Here is a 12,102-nt window from a genome sequence, read left to right as displayed (position 1 = left end):
ACCATGACCGGGGGGGGGGGGGAGATCGCAGCCCCCCCCCGCTGACCCCGAGAGGGGACCATGACCGGGGGGGGGGGGGGGGAGATCGCAGCCCCCCCCCCGCTGACCCCGAGAGGGGACCATGACCGGGGGGGGGGGGGGGGGAGATCGCAGCCCCCCCCCCGCTGACCCCGAGAGGGGACCATGACCGGGGGGGGGGGAGATCGCAGCCCCCCCCCGCTGACCCCGAGAGGGGACCATGACCGGGGGGGGGGGAGATCGCAGCCCCCCCCCCGCTGACCCCGAGAGGGGACCATGACCGGGGGGGGGGGGGAGATCGCAGCCCCCCCCCGCTGACCCCGAGAAGGGACCATGACCGGGGGGGGGGGGAGATCGCAGCCCCCCCCGCTGACCCCGAGAGGGGACCATGACCGGCGGGGGGGAGATCGCAGCCCCCCCCCGCTGACCCCGAGAAGGGACCATGACCGGGGGGGGAGGGGGGAGATCGCAGCCCCCCCCGCTGACCCCGAGCGGGCACCCTAACCGGGGGGGGCTACAGCCCCCAGCAGGCCCCGGCCCCGGCTCTGTCCCGGGCCGGCGGCAGCGGCCGCGCCGGGCTCCCGCCCACGTGCAGGCGCCGGAGCCCGCCGGGCGGGGCCCACGTGCGCTCCCCCCGCCGGCCCGGGCCGAGCCTGGCCCCGAGCTCGCCGCGCGTGTGGGGGGCCGCGGACACGCGCGGGGCTCGGGCGGGAGCGAGCCCCGCGCCGGGGGGGGGGGCCCGCCCGGCTCCGGCTCCGGCTCCGGCCCCCCCCCGCAGCCTCCACGTGTCACCGGGCGGCGCGGCCCGGCCCCGCCCCGCCGCCCCCCGGCCCGCTCCTACCTGCGGGGGGCTGGCGGGGGGCGGGGCCGGCGGCGGGCCGCTGCCGCCCCCCCGGCCCCGGCGCGGTGCCCTGGCCCCGGCGGCTCGCCCGGCGCCCCACAGCGCCGCCATCTCGGTGCGCGGCTCCCAGCGCGGCCAGTGCCGGCGACTCGCTCGCTCGAGGCCACGTGACGGACGGGGCGCCGCGCGCGGGACTACAGCTCCCGGCAGGCCGCGCGGCGCCGCCTCGCCCGGGGAGGGGGGGCCGGCGCCGGGTCGCGGGGCCTGCTGGGAGGCGGCTTCCGCGGGGCCTCATGGGAAGTGTAGTTCCCCGGCCGCCCCCCGCGCCCTGCCCCCTCCCTGGGTCGGAGCCCGCGGGGGCAGGGGGCAGGGGCCGTGCCCCAGGATCGGGGCCCGGCTGGGCGCAGCCCCTGGGGCCGGTCCCAGGCCGGGCGGGGACTGGGCCGCAGTGGGGGAGCTGGGATGCTGACCCCGGGACAGGGGCCGGCTGCAGGGCGTGGGGTTCCCCACGCACCCGGGAAGGGCCTGGCAGGGGGCAGTGGGGTGCCGGGGGGCAGAGCACTGGGCTGGGACTCCGGAGACCTGGATCTATTCCTGGCTCTGCCACTGGCCTGCCGGGTGACCCTGGGCAAGTTACTCCCGCACCCCTGGGCCTCGGTTTCCTTCTCTGTAAAATGGGGCTAACTGGACCGAGCTCCTCGGCCGGGCGCTTGGGGGTCCCGTGGGGAGACGCGCGACGGGGGCGGGGGGCAAGCCTGGCCCAGGGGCACTGCAACCGGCACGGGCTGCGCCAGCCGAGAGCAAGGGGGGCCTGAGCCGAGCCAGGCCGGGGGGACTCCTGGCTGGCCCCTGGGCCCGGCCCGGCCCACCGGGCGCTTTTGTCTCTCTCCTTCCTCGCGTGGCTCTTCCTCGGGCGCCTGGGCCTTGCCCCAGGAATTTGGACCTTGCCAACACGTGACTGGCAGCCCTGGCGGGGGCGGGCTGGGGGCGGGGCTGGCTTCGCTGCCATCTTTGTTGCGGGCAGGGCTGTCAAACCCAGCCCCGCCCCTGGGACCGCCCCTTCCGGGCGGGGGAGGGGAGTGAGCGGCTGACGTCACCCGTGCGAGGCGCCAATCAGCGCCACGTCATCCCCCTTCCCCTCCCCCCTCCCCGCCAGCCTCCTTTCCCGCGGATCGAGCCCCGGGCTCCGCCCACTGCCCAGCTGCGGCTTCGCTTCCACGTGGGCTGCAGGGACCTGCCCCGAGGCGCGCCCAGCCAAGTGCCCCCCCCCCGAGCAGCAGCCCCCCAGGATCACCCCGCGCTGGGCCAGATACAGGGCCAGGGTCTCCGCGGCCCCGGCCCCGCCAGCTAGTCCGAGTGCCCGGGGTCTGGGGGGCCCCAGAGAGTCGGCCACAAATGTCTGCCTCTGGGCAGCCCTGCCCCCCCCCCGGGCGCCGAACAGCAGGGGGGCGAATGGCTGCAGCCAGGGGAAGCCGCTCGCTGGGTGTCGCCGGCCTGAGCCACACGCGGGAGGGGGCCCGTCTACACCCCCAATCTGGTGGTGCTGAGTCCTCAGGTGTTCGAGCCCTGCCGGACTGGGGAGAGCTGTGTTACGGCCCAGCCCCTTGGCCCGGTCCAGGCTGCACCGCGGGGGTCTCACCCCCATGCACAAGACAAACTGCATTATGGCCTGGGGAGCGGCCATTTCTGTAAGGGGAAACCACGCAGTCATGGCCCACACTGCAACAAGTGTGTCCTCTTGGCCCACTGATTTGATCAGGTTCCCCCCGCCACCGCCCTTTGTGAATGTCACCGCACATTCAACAACCTCAAAACGCTGCCCCTCCCAACTGCCTTCATCTCACTCCGCCTCGCCCCTGCCCCACCCCTCTGTGCCCCCAGTGTCCCCACCCTCATGCCCCCATTTGTGTTGGCAGCTTCTTACACAAACTCCTCCATGCCTGAGGTCAGGGTTGAGCAGTTGGCAGAGAAGGGGGAGCCGAGGATGGAAAAGCAGGGGGATGCTGCAGGTTTTGGACAGAGGGACATTGGCAGAGTTTTGGCAGAGAAGGGAGTGGAAGACGGGGCTGCGGGTCGGGGTTGAGGGGCACTGGCAGAGTGGGGAGCAGGGGAAGCCCAGGGCTTGGCTAGCAGGGGCTGCGGGTCGGGGTTGAGGGGCACTGGCTGAGATGTGGGAAAGGGACCAGATTAGAACAGGACGGGGATTCGGAGGTCAGGGCTGAAGGCTGGGCATGGGCAGAACGGGAGTGGGGGGAGGGGAAGCTGGACTGGCACCTGCCAGCTCTGCACGCGCTGAGGTTTGCAGGATTTTCCCCTCCAGGCTCCTGGGGTTAAACATGCCAGCGTTGGGGTTTCTCGCTGTCCACCCCAAGCTTGGCCCGGTGGGCCCCAGGCAGGTTTCGCAGAGGAAGTTGGGGGGCCATGCTGAAGGGCGGGGACCCGGCAGCACTTGTGAGGCGCGACCTTCTGACCCCGGCCCTTCATTGCCGCCCCGCCTGCTTCCTCTGGGCAGTGCGGGAGCGAGACGGGCAGGAGCCGAGATCGACCACCCAGCAGTCACCGGCCCGCAGGGCGCACAAGGCTGCACCCGCCTCAGTGCTCCGAGGCTTCCTCTGCTGTTCCATGGTGTGTATCCCCCTCCGAGTACCAGGCACCCCCCACCTCTGCCCCGAGTACCCCTGTGAGTACTGGGTGCCTTGACATCCATGAGTACCAGGCACCCCCACCCCCATGACCTGCCCCCTCTGAGTACCAGCCCCCCGAGTACCGGGCATCCCTGTCCCTTGGCCCCCTGCGTACCAAGCATCCCTGCCCACCGGCCCCCTGAATACCGGGCATCCCTGCCCACTGCCCTTCATTTTATTTGTTTAATGATTTTTTCTGGTTTTTGCATTTTTAAACACAACCTGATCAATTCCCAGGGAATGGCTAAAACCCGCCCCCCAAAGGAAGGGTCTGACCCATTCCCACCGGCTCCTGCGGACTGGCGGGCGTGGCGGGCACCTCCCAGCATGCCAGGTTTGACACGTCTCAGCTACTGCTCAGTGAAGGGGAATCTGGAACCCACCCCGGAACACAGCAGATGGGCGGCATCAGGTCGCACAAGCGGGTGAAGGGCCCTGGGTCCAGGCCCCCATCTCAGCTCCCCCGGGGGCCAGGACCTGCTGCATCAAAGGCAGGCGCTGAACATCTCCCAGCCAGTGGACACTGCTGCACTGACCTGGCTGTGGGGAAGGCTTCGTCCTCACCCCTGTTAGTGGTTGGTCCAAGCCCTGTGGCAGGGGGTATTTACGGCTGTTTGTAAGGGGGACGCTGGCCTACGCTCTTCCTGCCCTGGTGCCGTCCAGCCGTGGATCTCAAAGCACCATTCATGGTGTCGCCTTATCATTGCTCCCATTTCACAGGTGGGCAAACTGAGGCACAGAGCGGGGCCAGTGTCACACAGGAAGTCCATGGCAGAGCTGAGAGTAGAACCCAGCCATCTCGGCGCTTGGGCCTGTGTGTTACCCGCACGGCCCTCCTTCCCCGGCGCAGACAGAGCCTTTGAGGGGGCAGCCAGAAGGGCTAGAGACGGGGCAGACTCCTGAGCACTGTCACCCGTTCTACCAGCTCTAAAGCCCTCCGCCTTGGGGGGCTGCCGGCAGGGAGGCAAGGTAGGGGGCGGGCAGAGCTCACCACCGGTGCTGGGGTGCCTGCCAGGCTGGCAGGGACAGACCCTCTGTTGTGGCTCCCCAGTGCTGCCTGTAGGTGGCGCTTCTGCGCTTTCTCCCCCAAATCAGAGTGTGCAGCCTCCTCCCAGTGTGCCGGGGGTGGTGTGACACACACACACATGCACACACCCCTCCTCCCAGCCTGCCGGAGGTTGTGTGACACACACACACACACACACGCCCCTCCTCCCAGCCTGCTGGGGTGGTGTGACACACACACACACACACACACACACACACACACGCCCCTCCTCCCAGCCTGCCGGGGGTGATGTGACACACACACACACACACACACACACACACACACACACACACACACACACGTTCTCTTGCAAGTGTTCACAGCTGCCCCAGGGCGGTGGAGGGAAACACCCGTTCAGGCGGGCGAAAGAAAGACTGAAGGAAAGGCGAGGAAAGACCTTGCAAGCCGGAGCATCGGCCCAGCTGGCCGCTCTCTGCCCTGTTCTAAGGGTATTGCTCAGGCAAGGACCAAGCTAGAATCTTGAGGTCCATCCGTGCCCAGTGGCCTGGCATAGGCCTGTTTTGGAAAGGGCAGTTGGGGACACAGCTAATGTCCCCTGCCAGATCCTTCGCCAGGAGGCTGAAGGCCCAGTACAAAAACCCAGTTCCCTGCGGCCCAGGGTTTGTAGGGAGCCCAGTGTCTGGGGGGCTGTCGGTGGGCAGAGGGGCCCATGCAGGGCAGCCTGGATGTAAGGAGATCCCCAGGAGGCTGCTCCCTCCCTTGGGTGGCTCCTCCTGGGGTGCTGTGGGGAGCCCTGGGAAAGGGGAGCTGGGGCCGCGTTTCCATCTCTCCATGGCCGTGGCCATTTGTGTGAGAGGTTGCGGAGAGCACTGGCCTGGCAGCTTGGCCGAAGGCCTAGGTGCGAGCCCAGAGCCGGCACAGCACGGGCAGGGGGCACGGCTCATGCCCAACGTCCACAGGCTGCGTGCCCCAGCCCTGCCTGTCTGGCCGGGAGGTCAGAGGAGAAGCTGGGTGCCCCAGGGCTGGGAGCGGAGTCCAGCTGCCAGGGCTCACCCCACAGCCTTGCTGGGAGGGCAACAAGGGGCCAGGCAGCTCTACCTGTGCTAGCCCTTCCTGGGGTGCAGAGCCCCCCTTCTCTCCTGCCAGCCTGACCACACCCAGCCTGGTGGGCTTCCTGGCTGTTTCAAATGCCCCAGCTCCACCGCCAAGGCTCTGCCTGCAGCACCAGCACCTGCCGTGTCTCGGCACTCATCTCCTACCTCCCACCTGTGTTTGGGCACCTGTCACGGGGCACCTGCCCCACACTGGGCTCTAAGGAGTTGATAGAGCCCTAGGGAGGCTACGCAAGAGGCAGCCAATCAGAGAAGGGCTGAAGGGAGCAGCCAATCAGGGCCTGGCAGGCCCATATAAAAAAGGGAGTTGGGGGGGGGCAGAGGAGGGTAGTTTTCTGCTGGGAGCCCAGGGAGGAAGGACTGTGTCTCTGGAGGGCTGAGAGACCTGCCTGCCCCCGGACAGAGCAGTGCTGCTAGTAGGGACCGGGGGAGCGAGAGACAGCTCCTGGCTGGCTGCTGGGGTAAGGGCAAAGAGGATGCTGGGGCCACGAGGAAGTGGCCAGATAATTTGCTGCAATAGCCACTAAGGGAAGTGTCTGAACAGCGGACTGCAGGTCCCCTGGACGGGGGGGGAGCACAGTGTGTGGCATGGCCGGAGGGCTGTGTCGCTGAAGAAAACGCAGCGGTCCTGAGAGAGATGTGAGTCCCAGAGCAGGAGCGATGGCACCACCCGCTGAGCTAATTCCCAGGACAGCCAGCAGGAGGCACCACCATGGTGAGTGAACCTGGTTACAGCACCCATCTCCTCCTCCCCTCTGCCTGCATCTGGACACCCATCTCTAGTGCCATGCCTGTGACACTGCACCCCACGTTCCTCATAGAAATCGAGTAATGGTATGAATATGACAGAACTAAGATATGTTTTATGCAAGATGGGTCATGTGAGGTATCATTGGAAAGGTTATAATTTACTGACTGTGTTTATCCAATGTGTGTGCCTGTATCATCTCTGTATCTGAGGTTAGGAATATTGACTTGTAACCATTACAACTGTGTGTATTTTGGGGAGTGTCCACCAGGCAGTAGGCAATCAGCCTCAATGGGCCAGTGGGAAGAACCATAAGATTGGGGAAAATACTAATCTCCTGCCTTCCTGAGACGCTCCTGCGGTTGCTGCTTTGATACAACAGGGTCAGGTGATCATGTCACCTGGTACTAGACCCCCATCTTGAGCTTTCAGTGTTTTTTTCCATGGGGAGGTGAGGGGTCAGACTGGGAAACAAGATTCCCACCTTATGTAAATTTTATATAAGGCTGGGAAGGAAGTCAGTCAGGACTCTTCTCCATTGCCTCCCCATCCAAGAAGAAAGATTGCTAAACAGACCTGAAGGAAAAGGAACTAAACGAGGGAAAGGCCAGGGCTGAGTCCAGGCTGAGACAGGGGTCTAGCCTATAAAGAGAAATAACTGGAACTCTAAGCTACAGAAACTCTGCAACCTGCCTAAAACCTCATTTAGGGTGAGCAATTACATTTTGTAACCTGACAGTCTTCAGAAGGGGAGCCGTGTTTGTATCAGCAAAAACAACGAGGAGTCCTTGTGGCACCTTAGACTGACAAATTGATTTGGGCATAAGCTTTCATGGGCTAAAACCCACTTCATCAGATGCATGGAGTGGAAAATACAGAGGCAGGTATAAATACACAGCACATGAAAAGATGGGAGTTGCCTTACCAAGTGGGGGGTCAGTGCTAACGAGCCAATCCAGTTAAGGTGGAAATGGGCTATTCTCAACAGTTGACAAGAAGGGGTGAATACCAAGGGAGGGAAAATCACTTTTGTAGTGCTAACGAGGCCAATGCAATCAAGGTGGCCCATTTCAAACAGTTGACAAGAAGGTGTGAGTATTAGCAGGGGAAAATTACTTTTTGTAGTGACCCAGCCACTCCCAGGCTTTATTCAGACCTAATTTGATGGTGTCCAGTTTGCAGAGTAATTGCAGTTCTGCAGTTTCTTGTTGAAGTCTGTTTTTGAATTTTTTTGTTGAAGAATGGCCACCTTTAAGTCTGTTATTGAGTGTCCAGGGAGATTGAAGTGTTCTCCGACCTGGTTTTTGAATGTTATAATTCCTGATGTCTGATTTGTTTCCATTTATTCTTTTGCGTAGAGACTGTCTGGTTTGGCCAATGTATATGGCAGAGGGGCATTGCTGGAACATGATGGGTGCCACGGTGTGCCAGGTGCTCAGGGAGGAGGGGGGACCACAAGCAATAGTTATCATCCCAGCTCTGGTCTCCAGGCCAACATAGATCCAACGTTGCTTTTCCTCCACATTGCTCGTTTCCAGTTGGGGTGAGCTGGCAGGGTGGGGGGTCTGGAGGGGTAGGTTAGGGATTGCATGGGCACCCTGCAGGCAATCCTTGTGCTGGGGCTGTTCCCCTGGATTACGTCCCCCAAAGGCAGAGAAGGATCTTGTTAAAATCACGATTTGTAGTGGGGCAGTTTACCAGGCTGGCGCACCCCGCTGTGGAGAAAGGAACCGCAAGCTCCAGGGACGGTAGAGAGAGAGCTTCTTGTGCAACATGCATCCCAAACCAGAGCGCGGCCTTTGCCTTCTGTTCTCTTTTCTGGCGCCCACTGATCATTGTGAACTCCGCACAGAACTGGGCAGTAATGGCTCTGCACCTGCCTGGCAGTGCAGGGCGATCTCTGGGCCTTTGGAAAGGGCTCTGGAGCCTGAGGCAAGCGACTTCCCCCCTCAAAACTTCAGGGTAGCTAGATGCTGAGGGTGCAAATGAACTGTGCCCCCTGAGTGCTTCCTCCAGCACTTTTCCCCGTTCTGCACCTGTGGCTACAAGGAACCTGGCTTGACACCTCACCCACACAGGGCAACCATCTGAGCAGGGCGGCTGGCAGCAAGGACATGGGGGGGGGGGGGCCATGTTGTGCGATTTGATATTTCCAGGGCTTCTCTGGCATGTTTTAAGCAAGCTGAGAGGGATGGGCTAGACACTGAGGGTCACCACACATGGTGATGCCCTGGCAGGACCCGGGCAGTGCTGGTTAAATCCCCCTATACTGTTGCATTGTGATATCACAGTAGTTCTCAACCATGTTGCTCGAGCATGCAGGGGTGTAATCAGGAAGGCCAAGGCACAACTGGAGTTGCAGCTAGCGAGGGATGTGAAGGGTAACAAGAAGGGTTTCTACAGGTATGTTAGCAACAAGAAGGTGGTCAGGGAAAGTGTGGGCCCCTTACTGAATGGGGGAAGCAGCCTAGTGACAGATGATGTGGAAAAAGCTGAAATACTCAATGCTTTTTTTTGCCTTGGCCTTCACAGACAAGGGCAGCTCCCAGATGGCCGTGCTGGGCGACACAGTATGGGGCAGAGGTGAGCAGCCCTCAGTGGTGAAAGAACAGGTTAAGGACTATGTAGAAAAGCTGGACATGCACAAGTCCATGGGTCCAGATCTAATGCATCTGAGGGTGTTGAGGGAGTTGGCTGATGTGATAGCAGAGCCATTGGCCATTATCTCTGAAAACTCGTGGTGATCAGGGGATGTCCTGGACTATTGGAAAAAGGTAAATATAGTGTCCATCTTTAAAACAGGGAAGAAGGAGAACCTGGGGAGCTACAGACCAGTCACCCTCACCTTGGTCCCTGGAAAAATCATGGAACAGGTCCTCAAGGAATCCATTTTGAAGCACCTGGAGGAGAGGAAGGTGATCAGGAACAGTCAACATGGATTCACCAAGGGCAAGTCATGCCTGATCAACCTGATTGCCTTCTATGATGAGATAACTGGCTCTGTGGACATGGGGAAAGCAGTGGACGTGATGTACGTTGACTTTATCAAAGCTTTTGACATGGTCTCCCACAGTATTATTGCCAGCAAGTTAAAGAAGTATGGGCTGGATGGATGGACTATAATGTGGATAGAAAGCTGGCTAGATTGTCGGGCTCAACAGGTAGTGATCAATGGCTCGATATCTAGTTAGCAGCTGGTATCAAGCGGAGTGCCCCAAGGGTCAGTTCTGGGGCCGCTTTTGTTCAACTTCATTAATGATCTGGAGGATGGTGTGGATTGCACCCTCAGCAAGTTTGCAGATGACACTAAACTGGGAGGAGAGGTAGATACACTGGAGGGTAGGGATAGGATACAGAGTGATCTAGACAAATTGGAGGATTGGGCCAAAAGAAATCTGAGGTCCAACAAGGACAAGTGCAGAGTCCTGCACCTAGGAAGGAAGAATCCCATACACCGCTACAGTCTGGGGACCGACTGGCTAAGCGGCAGTTCTGCAGAAAGGACCTGGGGATGACAGTGGATGAGAAGCTGGATATGAGTCAGTGTGCCCTTGTTGCCAAGAAGGCTAATGGCATATTTGGCTGCATTAGTAGGAGAATTGCCAGCAGGTTGAGGGAAGTGATTATTCCCCTCTCTCTGGCACTGGTGAGGCCACATCTGGAGTCTTGCGTCCAGTTTTGGGACCCCCACTACAGAAGGAATGTGGACAAATTGGAGAGAGTCCAGCAGAGGGCAACGAAAATGATTAGGAGGCTGGGGCACACGACTTATGAGGAGAGGCTGAAGGAACTGGGCTTATTTAGTCTGCAGAAGAGAAGAGTGAGGGGGGATTTGATAGCAGCCTTCAACTACCTGAAGGGGGGTTCCAAAGAGGATGGATCTAGACTGTTCTCAGAGGTGGCAGGTGACAGAACAAGGAGTCATGGTCTCAAGTTTCAGTGGGGGAGGTCTAGGTTGGATATTAGGAAAAACTTTCACTCGGAGCATGGTGAAGCACTGGAATGGGTTACCTAGGGAGGTGATGGAATCCTCCATCCGGTCCTTTTTAAGGCCTGGCTTGACAAAGCCCTGGCTGGGGTTGGTCTATGTGGGGTCTGGGGCCCTCTAAGGGGCCGGGAGCAGGTTTCAGGGGGTCTGCCAATTAGGGCCAGCATTGGACTCACTGGGGTTCTCAGCAGAAAGCCAAAGTCCCGCTGCATGGGGCTGAAGCTGTTGACCTGAATTTGATGGGTCAGTTGTTATGGCTTGCTACTGATCGCATCACACCAGAAGATTTATAGGTTCTTGTCCAATTCAGACTACAGGGTCTGAGAGCTCAGAGTTCCATATTGGGAGAGGACTCTTGGGGTGCTTGGCAAAAAACACTTACACTGAGGACAATACCAAATTGATAAAAGCTTTATTGAGATTAACAAAAGAATAACAAATGCTATGAAACGTATGACTGCAAAACAGTAAAAATTCCAAAACTCCTGGTGGTAACATTCCTATTATAAGTACCTTAACCTAACATACTCGCACCCTTCCCTGAAGACCCAGTAATAGGAGGAGAAGGACCAGCCTTACTCCTGGCATGCCCGATAACACGATGGTGCGGGCTTCCCCAATCGTTAGGAATGTTGAGTAGTTATACTGTACTGTACAAACTGAGCTGATAGTGTGAGAGAAGAGCCTATAGAATTTAGGGGAACAAAGAAAAGAGCCCCCTAAGATATCCTTCCATGGCATTTTACAGGATCCTGACACTAAGGAATTCAGGCCCAACCTACAATACCCAAATCTTAATTCCGTACCCTAAGAAATGTATGGGTCCCCTTCTGCTGTAGGTTAGTGGGTTATGACACTTACGCTCTACATATTAATAAGGATTGTCTCTCTCCCAAAACTGCCCCCCTAGGCTCTCTTGGTGACTTCCAGGTTTGTGGCATGCCCTGTGGTTACCAACTGGCTGCGGACACTGGAGAAACCTGTTCAGTGTTGTGTGTAGTTCCTCCCTTTGGTTCCCCAAAGTTCAGGGACCATTCCTATCTGTGCCAAAGGTTGTCAGATTTTATGCTGATTTACCCTTAATGGATCAGACTTGTAGCTATTTAGCTGATCTGACCAGATACAGGCCATTAGTATTCTTGCATTTCAGCAAAACGTATTCTATGTATAATTATTAGGAAACACACATCACTTGCCTCAACACACCCTAATTTCATAGGAACTCTTACTCTTAAAAATATAAGAATCCTATATGAAATGGATTAATTCAGAAAGAGAAACGGATTATTTGATACAGCTGGCTGGATTAGTAGGCTAGAATAGCTAGCAAAGCAATCCTATGGGCTACAAAGCCCAGGGCCCTGACCACACCACTCTGGGCTGAAGCCGAAGCCTGAGCAATGTGGCATCACGGGGGCTCCTGTGGCCTGGGGCACCAGGCAGCTGCCCTGCTTGCTACCCCCTAACACCAGCCTGGGCTTCTATACACAGAAAACCAGTTGTTGTGGCACTGGCAGGCCATGGCGGTTTTATAGCGTGTTGGGGGGGCCTCAAAGAAAATGGTTGAGACCTCCCGTGGCATCACACAATACCAACTGGAAGAGGTGCCCGCCCAGCGCTGGCTGGGCCTCGGTCTCCTGGGTCCCTGGCATTGTCTCTGCCTTAGCATGCAGGGGGTGACGGGATCCTGGCTGGTGGG

The sequence above is a fragment of the Natator depressus genome, chromosome 7, assembly GCF_965152275.1.
Source record: "Natator depressus isolate rNatDep1 chromosome 7, rNatDep2.hap1, whole genome shotgun sequence".
Classification (NCBI taxonomy): domain Eukaryota; kingdom Metazoa; phylum Chordata; order Testudines; family Cheloniidae; genus Natator; species Natator depressus.
Note: the sequence above shows the minus strand (reverse complement) of the source record.